This window comes from Scylla paramamosain, chromosome 17 (assembly GCF_035594125.1).
Source record: "Scylla paramamosain isolate STU-SP2022 chromosome 17, ASM3559412v1, whole genome shotgun sequence".
Classification (NCBI taxonomy): Eukaryota; Metazoa; Arthropoda; class Malacostraca; order Decapoda; family Portunidae; genus Scylla; species Scylla paramamosain.
This window is the reverse complement of record NC_087167.1, coordinates 3,770,001-3,777,500: the sequence shown is the minus strand read 5'-3', so window position 1 is coordinate 3,777,500 and position 7,500 is coordinate 3,770,001. Positions and strand designations below refer to the sequence as shown.

General features: G+C 45.1%; 1 long non-coding RNA gene across 1 annotated transcript in view; it reads right to left on the bottom strand.

Annotated features, from left to right (window-relative positions):
- LOC135108654 (uncharacterized) overlaps positions 1 to 7,500 on the bottom strand; it is a 64,469-nt gene that overhangs the window by 45,779 nt on the left and 11,190 nt on the right. The gene's annotated exons all lie outside the window — the stretch shown is intronic.

The following is a 7,500-nucleotide window of genomic DNA, read 5'->3' as shown; positions in this document are numbered from 1 at the left end:
AGAGAGAGAGAGAGAGAGAGAGAGAGAGAGAGGTCTATTAGGGATACCCATGAATTAAGAAAAAAGAAAATGGAAGACACAGATATGAGGGTAAACAATCTTGTTCTGTCTCTCAGCGTGTTCTCTCCCTTGCTCTGCTTCCCCTGCCATTCTAAACACAAGATTTATACTCGTGCTGTGATACATGTTTGTGCCACAGCCGCAGCACTATGACAGCACTGCCAGCCATGGCACCACCGCGGCACTGCGGCAGCCACAGTGCTGGGGCGGCACTGCATCATCCGTAGTGCCTGGACAAACTGCTGCAGCGTCAGTGCTGGAACGGCACTGCAGCAGCCACTGTGCCGTGGCGGCACTGTAACTCCTGCAGTGTCACAACCGGCACCACAGCATCCGCATTCCGGGGCGGCACTGGAGGAGGCGCAGTGCTGGCGCGACACTGCAAAAACGGTGCAGCGGCGCGGCAAAATTGCAGTAACCGCAGTACCAGCAAGGCACTGCAACACCTGCAGTGCCAAAACAGTGGTGGTACACAGCAGCCAGTGTTGGGGCGGCACTGCAGTAACCACAGTTCCGGGACATTACAGCAGGGGCCGCAGCACCGTCGCCAGGGTGTCGCCACTCCGCCTCCACGCTGCCTTGTTCATTACTGTGCACCAAAGCAAAGACCAGCCACTGTTATCAGACCTCTATCATTATATCGTCACTGAATCACTGCATCACGCACACTACTGAAGCTGCCATGTAATGGAGAAACAGCAAAACAGCAGCACCACCACCTAGGCAGTATTGCAGCATCAACAGTGGCGCTTCACTGCATTACTTCTAGTGTCGCGGTGCCACTTTAGCAGATGAAATATCGGTAGGGCACTACAGCAGCAACAGTGCTTGTGCAACACTGCCGTAGCCGCAGTGCAGGAGCGGTGTTGCTACAGCAGCCGAAGCGCCAGGACGCCACTGCTGATGCCGATGCAGCCACACTGTAACAACCACACTGCAGAAGCAGCACTACAGCAGAGGTTGGACGACATCACAGCATCTGCAATTCTGAGATGGAAGTGAAGCACCTACAGGAAAGGGGACAATGCAGTAGCAGCAGAAGCAATGTTGAGACAACATTGTAGTAACTGTAGTCCTCAGAAGGCGGGGCATCACTGAAACATTTGTAGAGCCTGGACGCTACTGCAGCATCCGCAGAGCCGTGACGACACTGCAATAACCACAGGGACGGAACAGCACTGCAGCACGACCGCTGACGGGGCGGTCCACGGGCAGCAGTGCACCACACTCAAATCTGAACGCATACAAGGCAGTTTTGGGGCTGTACATTGTGCTCGTTTAAATTTTTGTTGTTTTATATTAGCAATCCCACTGTCGTTACGTTTTTTGGGGGACTTGTAAATATATTCCCTTTGGTGTGAGGGCCGATTGTGTAAGTGCTACTTCGCTGAAACTGCTGCAATTTTTTGGGGACAATTTTCCTAAGATGTGGTCGAAAAAAAGTAATATATGTACAAAAACCCTTGTCAGCTTAAAAGACTGTACTTTTTTCAAGGGAGTGAAGTCTCTTTATTTATATTTAACTTTTTTCTTTTAGTTTGGAAGTCTACAAGTCATCGGACAAATAACATTTATCCAGTGAAAGGGTGAGCACGCAAAACAAACACTGGAATTGAAACAGAATCTGAAAAAGGAATATACTATTTCATAACACCATTTTTTCATCTCTCTCTCTCTCTCTCTCTCTCTCTCTCTCTCTCTCTCTCTCTCTCTCTCTCTCTCTCTCTCTCTCTCTCTCTCCATACAAAGTGTTGTCACGCTGCCCAGTACGCCCCGCCCACCACCCTTCACTACAGCAGCTCCTAACCATCACGTATTGTTCCTTGCATGACTTTTACTGTGACTGAACTTACAGATAAACATTATTTGATCTATAAAACACGTATTTGTCACCTGTACATGTGGACGACGCATCAAAAGGATATACGAGTATTTCTCAGGCTCTGGCCATACTTTCTGACAAGGAATTCCCTTTCCTGCTTACCTTTAGTCAAGAGTAATGTTAAATTCAGCTCAGCAATATTCAGTGTTAGTTCATGTATTTGGGAATATCTGGAAAAAAAATATATATATCCAATGTAAGGTCATTCAAAGCGAATATTTCTTAAAACGAAAGAGACTTGTTTATTAGAAAAGTAAAAGGAAGAAAGAAAAAAGAAAGAAAATATGAAAGCGACACAAAATACACGCTTGATGATAGTGTTATCACGTGCGATATTCAGCCGTTGAGACAGCCGCGGCCTCGTGATTGCTACTTAACCCAGCCACCACAGAGACCCAATACGTAAACATGTTGAGATCAGTGGTCAGGTTTCGGTTTGGCACTCATATTTCATATTTCTAATTTTTGTTTGCTATAATAATTAATTTATTATACGCTCAAATTTAATATTTCGTTGGATGTTATTCCGTATAATATAACAGTTCAAAGAGTAAAGACATGCACGTTGTAATGCATCACCACAACCACCAGTGGACGCCTCTGTGGTGTGTGGCCGTCAGGGGTCGCCGCCAGATGGAACATTCACACAGTGGTGAAAACACTTCAGACAGATGACTGTATTTGTCATCAATGCCTCAAGACAACAGATTCCGAAAGAATTAGAGTTCCTTTTTTTCTTTCTTTTTTCTTGTTATCTAAGGTTTAGATTGACAGCCAAATATGTAAATAAACAAATGGATAGATCGAGAAATAAATAGATGGATGGCTAAACACAGCTACCCGTTCACCTACCCGCTCGCTCAGCCGGTCCATGATGCATTTGTTAAGAAGGAAGGGAGCAAGGAAGGAAGTGTAGAAGGAAGAAAGGCAAGAAGGCAAGGGCGATGGGAGAATGAAGTGGAAAGATTGTTTGACTGACTGACTGACTAACTTACTGGGATTGTGGCGCCCTAACGATAAGGTCATTTGCGCCTCCGGAATAGTAGTAGTAGTAGTTATAGTAGTAGTAGTAGTGGTGGTGGTGGTGGCGGTAATTAGACACTTAATGAGAGACAAGGACAAAATATTTCTTAATCAGATTTATGTTCGCCTCTCCCCACCCACGCCATCTCTCTCCCTCTCTCTCTCTCTCTCTCTCTCTCTCTCTCTCTCTCTCTCTCTCTCTCTCTCTCTCTCTCTCTCTCTTGCGACGCCGAAGCCAATCAATCATCATTATTCTCTCTCTCTCTGTGTGTGTGTGTGTGTGTGTGTGTGTGTGTGTGTGTGTGTGTGTGTGTGTGTGTGTGTGTGTGTACTAAGGTGGTAGAACAGAATTACAAGTATTATAATAGTGAAGTCTTCATTTCAGGAATCTAAGCGATGTGAAAGGAAGGTGATGAAAGGTGAAGGAGACGAGGATGCGCTGAGTGGCAATGACCCTCTTCTGCCGCTGCCTTCTATTTAACCTTACTTAAGAAAGAGAGAAAGAAAGAAAGGAAAGAAAAGAGAGAGAGAGAGAGAGAGAAAGAAAGAAAGAAAGAAAGACGTCCGTTTAAGAAAGATGAGTTAATTAAATAGTTTTTCCTTAAGCAAGTTTTGAAGGTCTCTCTCTCTCTCTCTCTCTCTCTCTCTCTCTCTCTCTCTCTCTCTCTCTCTCTCTCTCTCTCTCTCTCTCTCTCTCTCAGCGTCCTAATGCGCATGTTTTATGAGGATTTAGTTACCTTATGGGAACGGAGAGAGGAGGGAGGCATGGAGGAGGAGAGGGAGGAAGGAGGAAGGATGGGAAGGAGAAGAAGGGAGAGAAGGAGAGAAGGAATATATAAGCTTACCCCTTCCTTCTTCCTCTTCCTCTTCCTGCTTCTTCTACCACTTTCTCCTCCTCCTCCTCCTCCTCCTTGTCCCTTTTCTCTCTCTCTCTCTCTCTCTCTCTCTCTCTCTCTCTCTCTCTCTCTCTCTCTCTCTCTCTCTCTGTCCCATTCCCTTCTTCTATATTCTTGAACTCATCTTATTCTCTCCCCTTTTCCTTCCCTTCTTTTCTTCTACCTCTTATTATCTTCCTCCTCTTCTCCTTATATCTTCTAAGAGGTCGATAGATAATCTAAATCAGTCTGTTTGTGTTTGTGTGTGTGTGTGTGTGTGTGTGTGTGTAAAATCGTGGTGAACTGAACTGCATGTGTGTGTGTGTGTGTGTGTGTGTGTGTGTGTGTGTGTGTGTGTGTGTGTGTGTGTGTGTGTGTGTGTGTGTGTGTGTGTGTGTGTGTGTGTGTGTGTGTGTGTGTGTGTGTGTGTGTGTGTGTGTGTGTGTGTGTGTGGCCGTAACTCACAAGGGGTCCCTTCCATTAATCTTTCCTTGCGGTGTGGGGTTGAAATTGCAAGTGTGTGCACGCACGCACGCACACATGCACACGCACATGCCCGCATACACACACACACACACACACACACACACACACACACACACACACACACACACACACACACACACACCTCTAAGTGCACCAAGTCTTGCACGTTTCCTCCTCCGTATGAATCACACAGGCTTTTAATACCATCACAGCCTTTTAATACCTCCTGACGGCAAACCACGAGAACTTTAGAGAGTAGTAAATAAATAAGCATACAAAAAAAAAATAATAATAATATAATAAAACAAACAAATAAATAAATAAACAAATAAACAAATAAACAAATAAGTAAATACAAATGGAGAGTAAGTCAGAGCCTGAAGCATACCAGGAGAAAGGAAGGAAGCGGCATGTATGTATGTGTGTGTGTGTGTGTGTGTGTGTGTGTGTGTGTGTGTGTGTGTGTGCCCAGTGATTGGCTGCCCAGCGAGTCTGGAGCTGCAACACTCTAGATAAGCTGGAACTTCATAGCGATGCATACCCACGCCGATGTAACCTAGACGTGCCATTCAGCGAGAGCGACATCTGCTTATATTCTGTATCAGAAATCGTGGGCATTTCAAGCGTGCAGGATCAATCGTTGTTAATGGAAATGTGAAAGAAAGGACGAATTCCAAGTTTATGAGATTGAGGGGACGCAATCAAGGCACTGCTTTCCGTCTAGTGGATTACTGCCGTCCCTTCCCCGCGTGAGTTCCTGCCTGGCGTGGCCCACGTGTTACAAGACCCGTGGGAGGTTCTGCCTCCCTGCCGCTGACTGGGACAACCCGGAACTGTACTCACGTTCATTCCCAAGCCGTGACCTGCTCCCTGAAGGATGCCGCCACATCAAGTGAAGCTGACGAGCACCTCGCACACCGCAGCCACCTCTCGGGGCACCACGTGGGAGACCTTTCGCCCCAGCAGGAGCAGCAGCATCGGGGTGCTGCAGATGTCATCAGGTGTGGCAGGTGGGGAGCGGTGATGAGCCTGTTAGTGACGTTTTTTGAAAGGGAGGCTCAGGCTGACATGAAATGTGGGAGCACCTTCTTTACTGGCGGCACTCTGGGAAGAGGACAAAATCCTCGTGTTAGTGCTGAGCACCCGTGCATCCACAAGTATGAAATAACTGACCTAGAGGATTGCCTCCGTGACCTGAGTGTTGGCGACAGCGATACTTCTGGCAGTTCTACTTCTAGCTCCGATGACCCTGCCAGCCACAAATAAACCTCGCATGGAAGCACTGAATACTTTTTAACTTAAAAGCTGCGAAAAATCTGTCCTGATGGAAGAGACGCTCCGCCAGCTTGCCGCGAGGATGCACGAGAGCGGCTGCCTGGCGCCACAAGATCGATCACCAGAAGCCTATGACCAATTGATCTTGTTCCTAGCGGCGGCCGTGGTGCCTTCGGTGATGCGCTGCCAGTGGTGCTGCATAGGCTGTTTGGTAATGACGGGGAGGCGCTGCCCCTGACAGACCTGTAAGGCGTCATGCAAAAACATCCGGAGAACCAATACAGATCTCCTGCGAGCACAATCTATAAGTTGCGCCAAGTTTTCCATGCAGGTCCAGAAGGCTTCTCCTGTGGACTCCCACTCTGTGCTTTACATTCTTTCGCAGAGTTCAGACCTTCCTCAGTCTGGTCTGCAGTGCCACTTCCTCTCTCGTCTGTGTGCCTCGGTGTGTGCCGCATGCTATGTATATCATTTCATACAGTGCTTGGGCTGCGGTTCATCATGAAGTTACTAATTTTCAATGCATGCTGTTTACCAATACGGGCAATGTATTTCATTTTTGCGAATGTTAATAAAGGTTTGCAAGACTTGAATATCTTTCTCTATCATTACCTCCGTTCGCTGCGGTGATTTGCTACGTCTGGTTTCATTTAACAAGGCTCCTGCTGACACTGGCTAGAAATAAAAACGTTTAGCTAAAATTAGGCTTACATTTCTAATACTGACATTTCGGGTTTCTTCAAAAATCTCTCAGTACAACCAGTTATGCCTAAAGAACACCACTCCCGCATTAGTACACTGGTTCTGCGTAGTCTGAACCAGTTTGACTAATTCCTGCATTTGACTCAACATATACAATTCACTTGCTAGCTTATCAGAACAGATTTCAGCTTTGATCACAGGCAGGCGACACTATTCTTGAAGTCCTCTCCTTCCTTCCTTCACACACACACACACACACACACACACACACACACACACACACACACACACACACACACACTACAACAAAAAATACCTCTATAATACAATATTCTCTCTCTCTCTCTCTCTCTCTCTCTCTCTCTCTCTCTCTCTCTCTCTCTCTCTCTCTCTCTCTCTCTCTCTCCCAGGGACGCCACTCTCCCGCGCTCCGTGCAAGTATTTTCAAAGGTAATGGGCTCATTAAAACACTCATTAAGCTTCACTGCCATTAAATTCTCCCTAAACCCAGGCACGCCAAGGAGGAAGAGGTGGAGGAGGAGGAGGAGGAGGAGGAGGAGGAGGAGGAGGAGGAGGAGGAGGAGGAGGGAGAGGTACGTACCAAAGGAAAAAGGGAGGAAACAGAGGAACACGTAAGAAGTAAAGCAACATTGTAGCTATGAAATACAATACTGCCAACACAACCACAACAACAACAACAACAACAACAACAACAACAACAACAACAACAACAACTGCAACTACTACTACTATTACTATTACTACTACTACTACTACCACTACTACTACTACTACTACTACTACTACTACTACTACTAATAATAATAATAATAATAATAATAATAATAATAATAATAATAATGGAGTGTAAAACGTGAAATCTAAATCAACAAGAAATGCACTAATTATTACCAATGGCATTAATTTCATCCACTTTAATTAAGCGTCTACGTAAGTGTGCAGCTGACACAGGAAAGACTGGGCGTAAAAATAAAAAAAATAAAAAAAAATGAAATATGAATATGAATAAATAAATAAATAAAATAAACAAATGGGAGAAAATTCGTGATCTTGTTTGCATAGTAGATAAGAAAAGAAAGATCGGTCATCATCATCCTTGTAATAATAATAAAATAATAATAATAATAATAATAATAATAATAATAATAATAATAATAATAATAATAATAATAATAA